At 45.1% G+C, this 16,572-nt stretch overlaps 1 protein-coding gene and 1 non-coding gene across 2 annotated transcripts in view; one reads left to right on the top strand and one right to left on the bottom strand.

The window, feature by feature from the left end:
- The window catches only part of LOC110131169 (uncharacterized), a 91,726-nt gene that overhangs the window by 15,353 nt on the left and 59,801 nt on the right, over nt 1-16,572 (bottom strand). The gene's annotated exons all lie outside the window — the stretch shown is intronic.
- LOC139033068 (U6 spliceosomal RNA) lies at nt 2,664-2,768 on the top strand. The gene has a single exon (XR_011485704.1). It is a non-coding gene; the product is annotated as a U6 spliceosomal RNA (small nuclear RNA).

The raw sequence follows: 16,572 nt of genomic DNA, 5'->3' as shown, positions 1-16,572 counted from the left end.
GGGGGACCTGGATAAGTTTGGATGCTCGGGTACCAATCACTGTTCCCAGGACGCGGGACCAGGTCAGCCTGCCCCGCCCTGCTCGGTCCGGCTCCTCTCACACTGGCCGGAAGTGCTGGAGCCAGACGGGTGCCCTGTCTTCTCCAGACGAGTGTCTTTGCCAGAAAGCGTCTGGTCTCTCCCACTCCAGCAGGCCTACCCTTCCAGTTCTCCAGGCAAAACAGATTCAAAGGTTTTCAAATATTTTATGTCCTTGTTTTTGTCAGATTCTTTTGTATCTCAGAGTTTATAAGCATTCTCAAATACGTCTAGATATTGCAGTCTAGATCTGAGGTCACTGACACACCGTCCCTTTATAACCTGTATTCATTTTCTCTGTTCATTTTGGAAGTTTACGCTGCCCTGAAGTGGTCAAGCTTGACATGGATGAAGCACAGCCTAGAATCAAGATTGCCAGGAGAAATATCAATAACCTCAGATACGCAGATGACACCAGTCTTATGGCAGAAAGCAAAGAAGAATTAAGGAGCTTCTTGATGAAAATGAAAGAGGAGAGTGAAAAAGTTGGTTTAAGACTCAATATTCAGAAAACTAAGATCATGGCATCTGGTCCCATCACTTCATGGCAAATAGATGGGTAGACAGTGGAAATAGTGACAGACTTTATTTTCTTGGGCTCCAAAATCACTGCAGATGATGACTGCAGCCATGAAATTAAAAGACGTTTGCTCCTTGGAAGAAGAGCTATGACCAACCTAGACAGCACATTAAAAAGCAGAGACATTACTTTGCCAACAAAGGTCCGTCTAGTCAAGGCTATTGATTTTCCAGTAGTCAGGTATGGATGTGAGAGTTGGACTATAAAGAAAGCTGAGCACCGAAGAATTGATGCTTTTGAACTGTGGTGCTGGAGAAGATTCTTGAGAGTCCCTTGGACAGCAAGGAGATCCAACCAGTCCATCCTAAAGAAAATCAGTCCTGAATGTTCATTGGAAGGACTGATGAAGTTGAAACTCCAATACTTTGGCCACATTTGCAAAGAACTGACTCCTTTGAAAAGACTCTGATGCTGGGAAAGATTGAAGGCAGGAGAAGGGGGCGACAGAGGATGCGATGGTTGGATGGCATCACTGACTCAGTGGACATGAGTTTGAGTAAACTCCAGGAGTTGGTGATGGACAGGGAGGCCTGGTGTGTTGCAGTCCATGCGGTTGCAGAGAGTCGGACACAACTGAGTGACTGTACTGAACTGAAATGAACTGAAGTGATCAAATCGATCGCCTGCATTTCTGAACAGTTGTCCTTGTTTACAAGTGTTTCATGCCATTATCCACCATTCAACCAGAGCGCCATTCAACCGCCATATCTGCACGAGAGCCTGTTGGATTTCTTCCGATCTTCAGCTGCAGAAGACTTGTCTGTCTGCAGTTTGTGTCTCAGACTTTTCTAATTCATAACCAGCTGTCAACCAGCTGATGAAGGGACACCTTCCCATGGGTTCTACACATCTTACACAATATCACTAGATCATCCTCGAGAATCAATAATATGCCAACTTCTGTTTATCTGTTTTCTGTTCTTGGAAACACACACTGACAATTGATTATAGTTGAAGTTAGCACGGTAATTTTGCTTTCGTTCTATCTTCACTAGCCAGGCTAATATACTGAAAGAAAAATAAAACTAACACTATCTTGAAATCTATGATACTCCCAGGAGGTAAAGTTGGGAGAAAATTTTCTTTTTAACCCTAAGATTTCTCATTGTTTCTTTTTTTGGCTGCGCCGGGTCTTCATTTTGTGTGGGCTTTCTCTGGTTGCAGCGAGAGGGGAGCAGTCTTCATTGCAGTAGCTGCTACGGAGCACAGGCTCCAGGAGTTCCAGCTCTGGGAGTTCCATCTTCAGGAGTTGCGGCTCTCGGGTGCTGGAACACGCAGGCTTCAGCAGCTGTGGTGCATGGACTTAGTTGCTCTGTGGCCTATGGAATCTTCCTGAACCAGAGATTGAACACATGTCCCCTGCATTGCCAGGTGAATTTTTATCCACTGCACCACCAGGGAAGTTCCCTAAGGTTTTTCTAACTACTTAGTTTGAAAGAATTTCAAATTTATACAAACTTACAGGAATTATACAATGAACTCCCATAAGTCCTTTAGCTACTTGTAGCAATTGCAAACATATTTCACATTGTGTCACATTAAATGCATGTTTTATGTCTCCCTTTCTCTCTTTTTACACGTTTTTATATGTATACATATAATTATGCTAATATTATTATTAGTTCACCATTTGAGAGAAAGTTACAGACATAATGGCCCTTTAGTCATAAATATTTTATCATATATTTCCCAGTAAAAAGGTCATTCTCTTATACAGCCTCAGTAAAATGACCAGATTTAGGAACTGAATATTGCTGTCATGCTATTATCTGATTTTCAGCCTACATATTACCAACTGGTTTCTCTAGAATGGTATAGTTGTAATGTTTAAGGACATGTTGAGATTCAGTCAACTAAGACAAAGGGATGTTATTAATACTAATAACTTGCTTTCAAAAGTGATCTGTATCATAAAGGGAAAAAAGTCTATGTGAGAAACAGATTCTATGGTGACAGACAGGCTCAATCAACAAAAATTGTCTAAGTATTCAAGAAAATACTGGAAGAATCGCTCTGGCAATACAGATATTAAAACTGGAACAATGCAGAGAAGGTCAGCATGGCTCCTGCACAAGATGATGCATAAATTCACGAGGTGTTCCATATTCTTTTCAGAAAGGAAATAAAGCGTTTAAGTGTTATGGACTGAATTATGTTCCCCCCAGATCCTTGTGTTGAAGCCTTAACCGTCTATGTGACATGTCTGGAGACAGAGCCTTTTAAAAAGTAAGTAAGGTTACCTAAGGATGGGGCCCTAGTCCAAGAAGACTAGTGTTCTTTGGGAAGAGGAAGGGACACCAGGCTGCTCTCACACAAAGGAAGGGCCGTGTGAGGACAGCTCTTTGCAAGCCAGGAAGAGATCTCTCACTAGGACCCCAACCTGCTGGTGCTTTGATCTTGGCCTCCAGCCTCCGGAACTGTGAGAAATGAACTTCTGTTCTTTAAGCTGCCCGACCTATGGGGTTTTGTTATGACAGCTGTAGAAGAGTAATTCACTGGGTAAAAATAGTAGACTATCCTTCTCATGAGATTCTTAAGTTAGCTTTGATGGTTGAAGCAAACATTATAACACCATCTGATGTAGTGTTCCATGTGTGCGGAGGAAACACTTAAGACAATTTTACTTTAAAAGCAGTAAGAATTAAAGGACCTAAGTGGGCGTAAACATTCAATATTTCACTCAAAGTGCTAAGATGTTGAGGAGGCCACACTAAGTAACTTAAATATGACATAATATCTAGAACAGCCACTAAGAAAACCACATAGAATGATATGATCAAAAATGTTATAAATAAATAAAAATGGTATTTTAAAACATGCTGATAATCGAAAGGAAGTCAAGAAAAGAAAAATAGAGGAATGAGAAACAGAAAAAGCAAAACAAAAATTGAAATGTAAGCAAATTTTTTTAAACTGAAATCATACAGAATTTGTTCTCTGATCACAATGGAGTCATTTCTCAAACCCACAAGTTACCAAAACTCAGCTAAGATGAGAAAGATAACCTTAACCTCAGAAGTCTTAAAACCATGAAAGAAATTGAATTTAGAAATACCCAGTCCCAGATGATTTAACAAGGTAATTTTATCTAACATTTAAGTAAGAATTGGACTTCCCTGCTGGCTCAGATGGTAAAGTGTCTGTTTACAATGTAGGAGATGCAGGTTCAGTCCCTGGGTCGGGAAGATCCCCTGCAGAAAGAAATGTCAACCCACTCCAGTATTCTTGCTTGGAAAATTCCATGGTCGGAGGAATCTGGCGGGCTACATTTCACAGGGTCGCAAAAAGTCGGACACGACTGAGCGACTTCACTTTCTTTCTTTTCTTTCGAAGTAAGAGTTAGCACAAAATTTTATACAATCTCTCCAAGAAAATAGATGAGGAAGAAATATTTGCCAACTCATTTTATGAGGCTAGCAGTATTACCCTGACAGCAAAGACCAAAATATGTTCTCGCTTAAAAAAAAAAAAAAAAAGAATGTACAGGGTAATCTCTCTCATGAACATATACTCAAAAATTCTCAACAAAATATTAGCAAACCCAATCCAGCCATGTATAAAAAGAAATAAAACATCATGACCAAGTAGAATTTCCAAATATGCAAAGCTAGATCAATAATCAAAAGTCAGTCAGTGTAAACCACCATATTAACAGGCTAAGAAATCCATTGGCACAGACAAATGATTTGAACAAGTTCTGTACCAGTGACATAAAATCTCTCAGCAAACTGGGAATGGAGAGGCACTTCCTCTCCCTCATGAAGAGTATCTACAAAACCCCAGAGCCAATATCGCAATTACAAGTTAAAGACTGAATTCTCCTCCTTTAAAACTGGAAGTGACGCAAGGATTCCTGTGTTTTTAACTTTAAATTTTAATCATTCAATGTTGGTATATCGGAAAGTCGATCCCCGTGTATTGACCTTGTATCCAAGAGCCACAGTATAATCATCTGATTCGAGGCCTGCAGGGGTTCTTGGGAAGTTCCCCCCTCAGATGTGTTTTTGCAAAGATTTCCTCCCAGTTTCTGATTTGTCTCCTCAGTCTTTGAACAGTGTCTCCAGATTCTTCAGCACTGCCCCACCTTGGCAGCCTCCCAATGTGGAAGGCAAGCCTGTGAAACTTCTGAAAGAGAACACAGGAGGAAAGCTAGGTGACCTTGCTTTGGCAAGGAGTTTTTAGCTACCACACTAGAAGCAGCACAGTCCATGAAAGGAAAAACTGATGTGCTGGACTTCATTAAAATGAAAAACGTGGGCTCTGAGGGAGACACTGTTAAAACACTGAGGAGACAAGTCAGAGACTGGGAGGAAATACCTGCAAAAACGTATCTGAAGGGGGATTTCCTGGCGGTCCAGGGGTCAAGGCTTTGAGTTTCCACTGCAGGAGGCCCTGGGTTTGATCCCTGGTCAGGGAACTAAGATCCCACAAGCTGCAGCCAATCATAATAATAAGCAAAATGCAAATCAAATCATTAAAAAATATCTGAGGGTTTGTATTGAAAATATACAAAAGATACTTGAAACTCAACAATCAGAAAACTGTATAATGAAAACATGGGCCAAAGATCTTAAAAGACTACTGACTGAGGAAGACATACAAAGAAGTGTCTAAAGATGTTCCACATCATGTGACATCAGGGAAATGCAAGTTAAAGCGAGACACCGCCACGCATCTGCCAGAACAACCAGTGTCTAACCAACGGACCTACTGGACTCAATGTTATGTGGTGGATGGGAGGGGGCTTTGGGGGAGAACGGATACCTGAATGTGGATGGCTGAGTCTGCCTGAAACTATCACAACACTGTTAATCAGCTATCAGTTCAGTTGCTCAGTAGTGTCCGACTCTTTGCAACCCCATGGACTACAGCACGCCAGGCTTCCCTGTCCATCACCAACTCCCAGATCTTGCTCAAACTCATGACTGTCGAGTCAGTGATGCCATCCAACCATCTCACAATCTGTCGTCCCCTTCTCCTCCTGCCTTCAATCTTTCCCAGCATTAGGGTCTTTTCCAATGAGTCAGTTCTTTGCATCAGGTGGCCAAGGTATTGGAGCTTCAGCTTCAGCATCAGTCTTTCCAATGAATATTCAGGACTGGTTTCCTTTAGGATTGACTGTTAATTGGCTATACTCCAATACAAAATATAAAGTTTTAAAAGAAGAATGGCTATTGCCTGGTCTGGAACACTGACAATTCCAAATGCCGCCCAGGATCCATTCACTGCTGACAGGAACGCAGAACAGTACAGGCACTTTGGAAGACAGTTTGGCATCTTCTGATAGCACTGAACATACTCTGACCACAAGATTCAGCCATCGTTCTCCTTAGTATTTATTCAAAAGAGGGGAATACTTATGTCCACACAAAGACAGATGTTTATAGCAGCTTTATTCATAATCACCAAAACTTGGAAGCAACCAAGATGCTCTATAGTAGGGGATGGATAAATAGTGGGGTCCATCCAGATCATGGAATAAGGTTCAGCATGAAAAAGAAACGAGAAGTCAAACCTTGAAAAGACATGGAGGAATCTTAACATGCATATTCCTAAGTGAAAGAAGCTGTTCTGAAAAGGCTACGTACTGTATGATTCCAACTATATGACATTTGGAGAAAGTAAAAACCAAGGAGACAACAAAATGGTCATTGTTGCCAGGGGCTGAGGAGTCGGGGGAATGAGTAGGCTGAGCAAAGGGTTTTAGGGCAGTAAAACTGCCCTGTATGATGCTAACGTGGTAGATACCTGGCATTACACCTTTATCAAAATTTATAGAATGTACACCACTAAGAGGAAACCCCAATGCAAACTGTGGCCTAGAGGTAATAAATGTGGTAATTTTATCTTACCTTGAAGGGTCTAGGCTAGACTTTTTAACTCTGCCAGGCAGCGATCTAGTAGTTGTTTGTTATCTCAGAGAAGGTCAGCAAATTTGGAACTCTTTCTTTGCATTCATCACACAGTGAAACCTTCCAAGTGTCTCATTCAACATGGACCAGTAACCTCTGTGTGGTACAAGAATGCATGGCCAGGACCCATGTCGTGACACCTGTCATTATAACAATCCTCACACAGTTTATGTTTTATTTTTATTAAATTAATCAGATTAACAATGTCCTTCATATCTTTGCCCACTTCTGGATTCCACTCATTTTGCCTGAGTTTGCCTAGGATGATTCAATGAATTAATTTCACATGTGATACTGTATGTGGGTTTCCCAGGTAGCTCAGTGGTAAAGAAATTGCCTGCAATGCAGGAGATTCGAGTTTGATTCCCGGGTTGGGAAGATCCCCTGGAGAAGGAAATGGCAACCCACTCCAGTATTCTTGCCTGGGAAATCCCATGGACAGAGGAGCCTGTCGGTCTACAGTCCAAGGGGCAGCAAAGAGTTGGACACGACTGAGTACACACACACACAGAAACACACACGATTCTGGGTCTATAACTTTGCCCCAGGTTCATCCTCCTTAATTCCTGCCAAAGCTGGCACTACATCAGCAATTGCATTTCCACTGATTTTCCATAATTTTAGAGTTATTGACTCTTTAAGAATATGCCTTTATTGTATATACCATGGATGATATTAAAAAACGTTTTAAAAGTGGTATTGGGCAGACAGACTTCCCTGATGGTTCAGTGGTAAAGAATTCACCTGCCAGTGCAGGAGATGCGGGTTCAGACCCTGCTCAGTAAAATCTATTTTAGCTAAGAGATGCGTGCGCCCATTGGGAGGATCTGGAGGTAAACCAAATATGGACTGCAAACCAGCGAAGTTAAAGCAACTGGCCAAAGAAACCTGGGAGAAATACTCCATGAAAGTAATTCAAACTGCCAGGAGGGCACGACTCAGCAACTCTGTCTCTCCAAGTCTGCCCGTGTGTCTATCCATGCCTACTGTACTTTTTTCCTGTTAATGAATTCTTGTTTCACTATGTCCTGTCTTTTCTGCAAAGCTGAAGGGCCAGGGCCTTGGCACTGACCACTGGTCTAGCGCTCGGATCTGGGCTCTCACTGCGGAGACCCCGGCTTCCGTCTCTGGGGGGGAAGCCAAGCCCCGCTCCAGACCTGCCGGCCGAAGCCCCTGGAGATCGGAAAACCCTTCGGTCCTGACACAAACGCCCGAATTAGCGGGCGGCGGAAGCCCTCCGCGGATGGAGGTCAGCCTGACTCCCGAGAGGACAGGGTGGTCCAGGATGCCCTCCAGGGGTCCCCCTGCCCAGCAGGCAGGGGGCGGACCCGGAGCAGGACCGCGGCCCCTGGAACCACCTGCTGGGGAGATGGGAGTGCTGCCTGTGGAAGGGACCCGGGGTGGGGGGACGAGGGGTGGGCTGGGGTCCGCAGCACCCCCGGCGAGGACGGCAGGCAGGGCTCAGAGCTCGGGGAAGGCAGAGTGAGAACCGCCCCGCCCGCCCCACCCCCGGCGCTTTGCAGGAAGGTTTGTAGACGCCCCCAAATGTAAACTAGAAGTCCCAAACCTCATGCTCATTGTTGACTCAAATTAACCAGTGACTCTCACACGTTTTCCCTTAAGCCATTTTTTCCCCCAGCAGACGCGGCTGAGGCGCTATGAGCCAGGGCCTGGGCCCTTTCAAGTTTCCTGCGTCAGGCCGAGCAGAGAGCTGGTGGGGAGCGGTGGGGGTGGGCTGGGCTGGGAGGCCGTCGCCTGGGGCTTCCTGCTGTTCCGGTGTTAACACACCTAGGCGCGATCAAAGGCTGCCTGCCCATCCCCGCGCTCTCCACGGGGGAGGGAAGAGTCTAATATCATTGAAAATAAGCTGCAATTTGGTATCGTCGGCAGCTGTGACCGTTGGTTTCGGAGGTGCAGGTTTGTGGGGACCAGTCTGTACGGGCTGCGCTCAGTCACGTCCAGGCTTCGACCCCACGGGCTGCAGCCCGCCAGGTTCCTCTGTCCGTGGGACTCTCCAGGCAGGAATACTGGAACAGGCAGCCGTTTCTTCCTCCAAGGGATCTTCAGCTTACTACAAGCCAACTGAGGATATTGCTGCAACTTTTCTATGGAAAATTTCCAGTCATTGTATCTGTCAAGATGTGGTCTCAGACCTGCTGCTTTCAAATGGTCTAGAAATCATTTTGAAGGTAAATGCCATTTCATTTCTCGCCCACATCACATATAGCCCAATATGAAATATCTCACTGAATAGGTAACATGGTCCTACAGATTAAGTACAAGGACAGGGAAAAGGAAATATATATGTGTGTGTACAAGGGCATCTTACATGTCAGACTCTGTTAGAGGCCTTATTGTAATTATCATCTGCTCCAATGAATATTCCATAAACGATGTATGGAGTGTTTGCTGAGACCTGTGCCAGCCATGGTGGACCCATTGGAGGGCATCACGGATGGGATTCCTGTCCTCAGGAGGTCTGAGTTCCTCAGGGGACACAGATGTCATTAATCAAAGAGTCACAGAAACACACCCGAAACTGCAGGTGGGTGAGGGCTCCTGAGCTGCGGACCCCAAAGCTGAGAACCTCGGAGAGAAGGAGGATGGGGTACCAGGGAAGGGAGGAGGGCCGGGGAGGAGGGAGCAGGAGGAGGGAGAGAGGGAAAAGCGTGTAGGAGGCCCCTGTGAAGACCCTCTTCCTCACTTCGAGACCCAAAGGCCAGTGAGATGGGAGTTGAGGACACAGGGTCCCTCAAGACTGGGGCTTTCATCTTTATCTTAAGAGCACTAGGTCAACACTGAAGTATTTTGAAGAGAAGGCTAACAGGATCCTAGGGGTCCCTTTGAAGTCACTATGCTAATAGCATGGATGTAACAAAAAGCAGAGTGGACACAGAGAGGTTGTCAGTCCAGGTGCAGACGATGGTGGCCAGGCCCAGTGTGGGAGGATGCAGGGATGGACAGAAGGCCTGGACCTCGGCCTCCTGGAGTCTGGGGTATTAGTCACAGGGGTGGGGGATCTGGTGGAGGGAGGAATGAGAGTGTTGGGGGGAAAGTCCCCAGGGTTCTGGCCACTAAACCGTCCCTGGGTGTTGCCACACTGAATCCTCAGGGGCCCCTGTGGGTCACCCTGTGGTCACGTGAGTGACCGGGAGTGTAGCTTCCGGTGCTCCCAACAGGCGCGGCACTTCCCCAACCCAGAACCTCCCTGAAACCCACGGGCCCACCCACCAGACTAGGCCTCGACGCTCCTTGAAATACACCCACAGGCACCAGCACTGGTTAAGCCAGAGGGCAGGGCCTTCTTGTGCGACTGCGTGGCTCCATCCATCACCAAAGTGACGGTCATCGCGGGTCAGCTGTGTTAGTTCCCTTCCAACACCAAGTATAGTTATAATTAGAGTTATATAATTTAATGAACTATTTACATACTCTGGAAAAGTATAACTGGAAGGGGTGGAACCACCATGCTGGCTGCTTTGAGAAGGCACGATACAGGTAAGTCACCTAAAAGACCACCAACAGATTGGGTCAAGTGAGAAAACGAAAAGGGTCTGAAAAGGATTCTGCATTTAGGTCTGGTGCCAGGGGTGTTTAACTAATCATGTAACCAGAAATCTAAAACGTGAATAGTGCATTCAAGTTGCTGGTGATGCAAGGAAAGCCACAGGAGAATAATTGGCAAACCCAACTTCAATGGAAAAGTCTTGACCCCATCAAAAAGTTGTTGAATGAATCTATGATTGTATCTTTCACTTTAAATGTATTTACATTAAATGAGTCAAGAATAAACCAGCTTTCAATCTTAACTCACTACCAACCAATCCAGAAGGTTCTATCAGTTATTATATTCACACCATGACTCCCTAGTGCCCCTCTACTTAATCAGCCAAAATTGATGGTGGTGCTTTAGTCGCTAAGTCGTATCTGACTCTTGTGACCCCGTGGTCTATATCCTGTCAGGTTCCTCTGTCCCTGGGATTTCCCAGGTAAGAATACTGGAGTGGTAGCCATTTCCTTCTCCAGGGGATTTTCTTGAGCCAGGAATCGAAGCCAGGTCTCCTGCATTGCAGGCAGATTTTTACTGGCCGAGCTACGAGGCAAGCCTAAAATTGATGAGTGCTATTTAAAATGTGAGCTCCATGTCTAGAAGAAGTAACCAGGGAGAATTCAGTCTACGGGCTCCTGTACAGTGCCATCACAGGAACCGATCAGACAAAATAGAAAGTGCAAAGTCCAAATGTCCTTGAAAGTAGAGCCTGTGAAAAAGATGGCGTTCCAAACAAGTTGGGAGAGAATGGACTTAATAACCAATGGATTATAACAGATGGATTTAAGGCAAACGGCTAGTTCAGTTCAGTTCAGTCTCTCAGTCGTGTCCGACTCTTTGCGACCCATGGACTGCAGCACGCCAGGCCTCCTTGTCCATCACCAAGTCCCAGAGTTTACCCAAACTCATGTCCATCGAGTCGGTGATGCCATCCAACCATCTCATCCTCTGTGTCCCCTTCTCCTCCTGCCTATAATCTTTTCCAGCATCAGGGTCTTTTCAAATGAGTCAGCTCTTTGAATCAAGTGGCCAAAGGATTGAAGTTTCATCTTCGGCATCAGTCCTTCCAATGAACACCCAGGACTGATTTCCTTTAGGATGAACTGGTTGGATCTCCTTGCAGTCCAAGTGACTCTCAAGAATCTTCTCCAACACCACAGTTCAAAAGCACCAATTCTTTGGCGCTCAGCTTTCTTTATAGTCCAACTCTCATACGTATACATGACTACTGGAAAAACCATAGCTTTGACTAGAGGGACCTTTGTTGGCAAAGTAATGTCTCTGCTTTTTAATATGCTATCTAGGTTGGTCATAATTTTCCTTCCAAGGAGTAAGCATCTTTTAATTTCATGGCTGCAATCACCATCTGCAGTGATTTTGGAGCCCAAAAAAATAAAGTAAGCCACTGTTTCCCCATCTATTTGCCATGAAGTGAGCAGTATGAAAAGGCAAATGGCTAAATATTTTGTAAATATAACGTCAGATCTCTGCTTCAATCAGGTAAACATAGAACATGGAATCATAAAGGCACTACACACTATGAGTCACAGTTTATCGTGGCTTTCCAGTTTGCACACGGTAGGACTCCGTGGGGAGGTAGATGGCCCACGGCACCTGTATGTCTCCAAGCTCCTCAGAGGCCTCCACCCTTCCACCAATGTACAGAACCACAACACAGGTCAGTGTTTATATAAGATTTGCTTTGGGAAGACGCACCACAACAAAGGAAAAGACTGAAATTTTTAAATTGCTTAATAATGAGAACTGTCTTTGCTTCCACAAATTTAAAATATATAAGCATCTGGGACTTCTCTGGGGGGTCCAGTGACTAAGGCTTTGCACCTTCAATGCAGGGGCCGGGTTTGATCTAGAGAACTAATTTCCACATGCCGTGACTAAAGATGCTGCATGCCGCGACTATGACCTGGAGCAGTCAAATATCTAAAGTAACTAATTTTTAAAATATATACACATTAAAAGGGAATTGTCACACTGCATGTGTAATACTGATGCAAAGAACTAACTTATTTGAAAAGACCCTGATGCTGGGAAAGATTGAAGGCAGGAGGAGAAGGGGACGACAGAGGGTGAGATGGTCGAATGGCATCACCAATTCAATGGACATGAGTTTGACTAAACTCTGGGAGTTGGTGATGGACAGGGAGGCTGGGCCTGCTGCAGTCCATGGGGTCACAAAGAGTTAGACAAGACTGAGTAACGGAACTGAACTGAGCTGATGTATAACGTGTATTGAACATTTGTCTGGATAGAAAAAGGAAAACATGTTAAAGTAAATTGGACATTAGTCACCCTCTTAAGTGCTTGCCATCACTAATTCCCCCAAAAGCTGTATCAAGTGCTTACTGCATGCCAGCCTCTGTTAGATGCTAGATGAGAATAAAAAGATAGTTTTTTGAAAAAGGGAATTGACAACCTTGAATTTTTTGCAGCTGTATGACTGGCACAAGATGAATATTCCAATGAAGAGGTCGTAGAGCTCAAAAAGAAATCCAATCATCAACACACATGTGTGTATACACATCCCCTCCAACACAGAAATGGCTGATGATGAAAGTGATAAACAGAACATGTCAACAAAGCAATGGAAGTGGGTTCTATTTCACCAGAAATAAAAGAAATGCAAAACTAACCTTTGTTATTTGAAATATTGATCAAATGCATTTTTTAACTGAAATGCTTCCATGTTGGCCAATGTGTGAAGACTGATGCTGTCTTATTGTCGAAGCGAACAGAGACGTGGGGAGCTTGCAGACACATCCTGCATCTGACCTCAGCGACTCCACTTCCGAGTCTTCATCTCATGAATCTCCCCCGTGGCTGTCGCGGCAAATCATCTCTCCCCCTCCAAGGCTCAGCGCCCCTTTCGGGGGAACCCCGGCAGGATGCCCAGACGCCTCTGCACACTGTCCCCGTCGCTTCTGCATTTGGGACTCTTTGTTCCCCGGTGTCCTCCTGCAGACAGTAGGCATCTAGCACATAGCCACGATGGATTCTGTCTTTATGTCTCCAGCCCAGGGCACGATTCCTGGCTTTCAGCAAGTGCTCCTCACATATCTAATGAATCAAAGACTGCAGGACTGTCGTGATAAATAATATAATCGTGATCCAGCCAGCTGTCCACAGAAGGGGTGAGTAGGAAGGCTGTGAGCAGAGCCCAGCGGCCTTCGGCGTCCTGGGTGCTGCTCCTCAGGTCCCACTGGGTGATGCACACGTACGGTCCAGTGCTGACCCGCAGAGCCTTCCCTGTCCCCTCCCCTTTTCTGGGAAGCACAAATAGCTTTAATGATTTATGGTAATAAAAAGGAAGCTTGACTGTATGATTGCAAAATGAAAATAATTACAAGCATGTTGCTGTTCAGTTGCTCAGTGTTGTCTGACTCTTTGTGATCCCGCGGACGGCAAAACACCAGGCTTCCTTGTCATTCACCTTCTCCTGAAGCTTGCGCAAACTCATGTCCATTGAGCCGGTCATCTCATCCTCTGTCATCCCCTTCTCCTCCTGCCTTCAATCTTTCACAGCATCAGGGTCTTTTCCAATGAGTCGGCTCTTTGCATCAGGTGGGCAAAGTAGTGGAGTTTCAGCTTCAGCATCAGTCCTTTCAATGAACACCCAGGACTGATCTCCTTTAGGATGGACTGGTTGGGTCTCCTTGCAGTCCAAGGGACTCTCAAGAGTCTTCAACACCACAGTTCAAAAGCATCAATTCTTTGGTGCTCAGCCATCTTTATGGTCCAACTCTCACATCCACACATGACCACTGGAAAAACCATATTTGACTATGCGGATCTTTGTCAGCAAAGTAATGTCTCTGCTTTTTAGTATGCTGTCTAGGTTTGTCAGCTTTTCTTCCAAAGAGCAAGCATCTTTTCAATGGTTGCAGTCACCATCTGCAATGATTTTGGAGCCCAAGAAAATGAAGTCTGTCTGTGTTTCCATTGTTTTACCATCTGTTTGCCATGAAGTGATGGGATTAGATGCCACAATCTTAGTTTTTTTAACGTTAATTATAAGTGTATTTATACAGAAAATACAAGCTTCCAAGAGATTAACATTAATTAACTGCTGTCAAAATAAAGATTAAGGAGACCAAAAATAAAACTGCTTAATAAAAAGTGAAGCAAAAATTAAAGTCGCTCAGTCATGTCCGTCTCTTTGCCACCCCGTGGACTATACAGTCCTTGGAATTCTCCAGGCCAGAACACTGGAGTGGGTAGCCTGTACCTTCTCCAGGGGAACTTCCTGACCCAGGAATCAAACCAGGGTCTCCTGCATTGTGGGTGGATTCTTTACCAGCTGAGCTATCAGGGAAGCCTTATAATAGGACACAAAAAAGACAAAGAGGAAGGTGGACAAACCAAGAAAATTAATGAAGGAAAGCGAGTAGCAAACTGCCAAAAGTGTCTTACCGACAGGGGTTTGGATCAGAGGAGCAAACAGTATAGTACCCACCATCCACGTGGGACTGGTGAACTCTTGAGATGTGGCTGCTCAACTGCGGGGTTAAATTTTTAATGTTACTGGAGCGCCAATCCTTTAGCCACCTAATGAGAAGAGCCGACTCATTGGAGAACACTCTGATGCTGGGAAAGACTGAAGGCAGGAGAAGCGGTGACAGAGGATGAGATGGTGGGGTGACATCACCAATCCAACAGATATGAATTTGAGCAAGCTCCGGGAGATGGTGAGGGACAGGGAAGCCTGGCGTGCTGCAGTCCATGGAGTCACAAAAGAATCAGACATGACTTAGCGACTAGACTTCAGCAACTGTATTAAATTTAAATTTAAACAGTCACAGGTGACTAGTGGCTACAGTATTGGACAGAAGAGGCTGAGACCACATGCCTTGTTTTTCCCAGAAGTGGGAATGGAGTCCCAGGGAATTCAGGGATTGGTTTGAAAGTCTTACAACCACTGAGTCAGACCCCGAGCCCTTCAGTGATGGAAATGGGAGGATCCGTGGGTTGGTTTCTAGGTTAAATTCCACCCTACAAAAAGGGTGTAAGTATTTATGTTCCTTTTAAGAGTTTTGAAGAAAAAGTAACAAAACTGTGAGATTCTTTGTTTTCTTTAAATATAATGCTGGCTTGGAAGCAGTCATTGTAAAAATGGCCCTAATTCTTATTTTAGAATTGAACATCAAAGAGTTTAAATCTGATCCATTTTGCCTACCTTTCTTTAAACAGAGAGTTAAGATCATTGTTAAATTGTTAAATGGTGTTAACAAATGATGTTAACATCATTTCACATTGTTAAATGATGCAACGAACAAAGTTACATCTGGAAATCACAGAACTGCCAAATATTAGGTCTGTTTTGTAATTTGAAAAGAATCCTTTATACTTTTCTGATGTGCATGGTTCAAACTTCAGACTCAAAGCCCACAATCCAGCAAGGTCTCCTGAAGATCCGCTTTATGGGATTCACACACACACACACACACACACACACACACACACACACACACACACAGAAGCACACACACTCTCCAGGACATCTCATGCTAAACTGTATAAAAGTGACAGAACAGCTAAAACCCTGAAATCCTTTTCTTAAACAAAGAGACAAATCCTGAAAACAAAGTGGAAAGGAAAGCATTCAATGGAAGTTAAAAGTGAGATGTGAAAATAAGAGGAAAACGCGGTGCCAGCATTCCTGTTCACTTTCTTTACGTTTTTCCTCTAAGGACAGCAGCCTGAGTAAGCCCAGGGGGACAAAATGAGGAGTGCAGTGATGGTTTGCACCCTTTACCCTTCAACTTGAATCCAGAGAGCGCTCTGCACACTTGTGGGTGTGCGTTGTCAGGGCCTCACTCCTTACTACACACCTTCAGCCAAAATCCACACTTCTCATCTGCTCCCTACAGATGCTGTCTCGGAAATGAAGGCCCCTGGGCTCTGGACTTAAGAGGCCGAGAACCGCATGGCCCTGCAGTGTGGGGAGGAAGCGGATCTGTCCTTGTAAAGTCAGCTGATGGTGGCTCTCAGCATACCTGGGACACCAATTCAAAAAGGAAAAAGGAAGTGGTCAAAGTCATGCTTTTTTGGAAACTTCAAAGGTTCTCTCTCCCTCCCCCCTCTTTACATTTTACTGTCTGGTGAGCTGACTGTCTGCAGCTGTTGGCAGAGACTGTGTCCCCTGGCGTCAAACCTGCCTCCTCACGCCCATAAAATTGCAGCAGGGGACCGGGCGGCAGGTGTGGGAGGCAGGGGCCAGGACGCCCTCGCGATTCCCCGCGCGCCGCCTGCTGTGCTGCGGAGACCGCCTCTCAGCTCACCCCAGCCAGGCTCGCAGCTCCTCAGAGTGATCCCCCAGATTTCCGTGCTCCGTGTGCTGGGGGTGTGCGGGAAACCCGTCTCGGATCCCCCTTTCCTAGATCCGCATGTCCCTACGCCTGCCCAGCAGAAAGCTTTAGTGCAACTCACATCCACCA

The sequence above is a fragment of the Odocoileus virginianus genome, chromosome 34 (assembly GCF_023699985.2).
Source record: "Odocoileus virginianus isolate 20LAN1187 ecotype Illinois chromosome 34, Ovbor_1.2, whole genome shotgun sequence".
In the NCBI taxonomy this organism is placed as follows: domain Eukaryota; kingdom Metazoa; phylum Chordata; class Mammalia; order Artiodactyla; family Cervidae; genus Odocoileus; species Odocoileus virginianus.
Note: the sequence above shows the minus strand (reverse complement) of the source record. Positions and strands in the feature narration are given on the sequence as shown.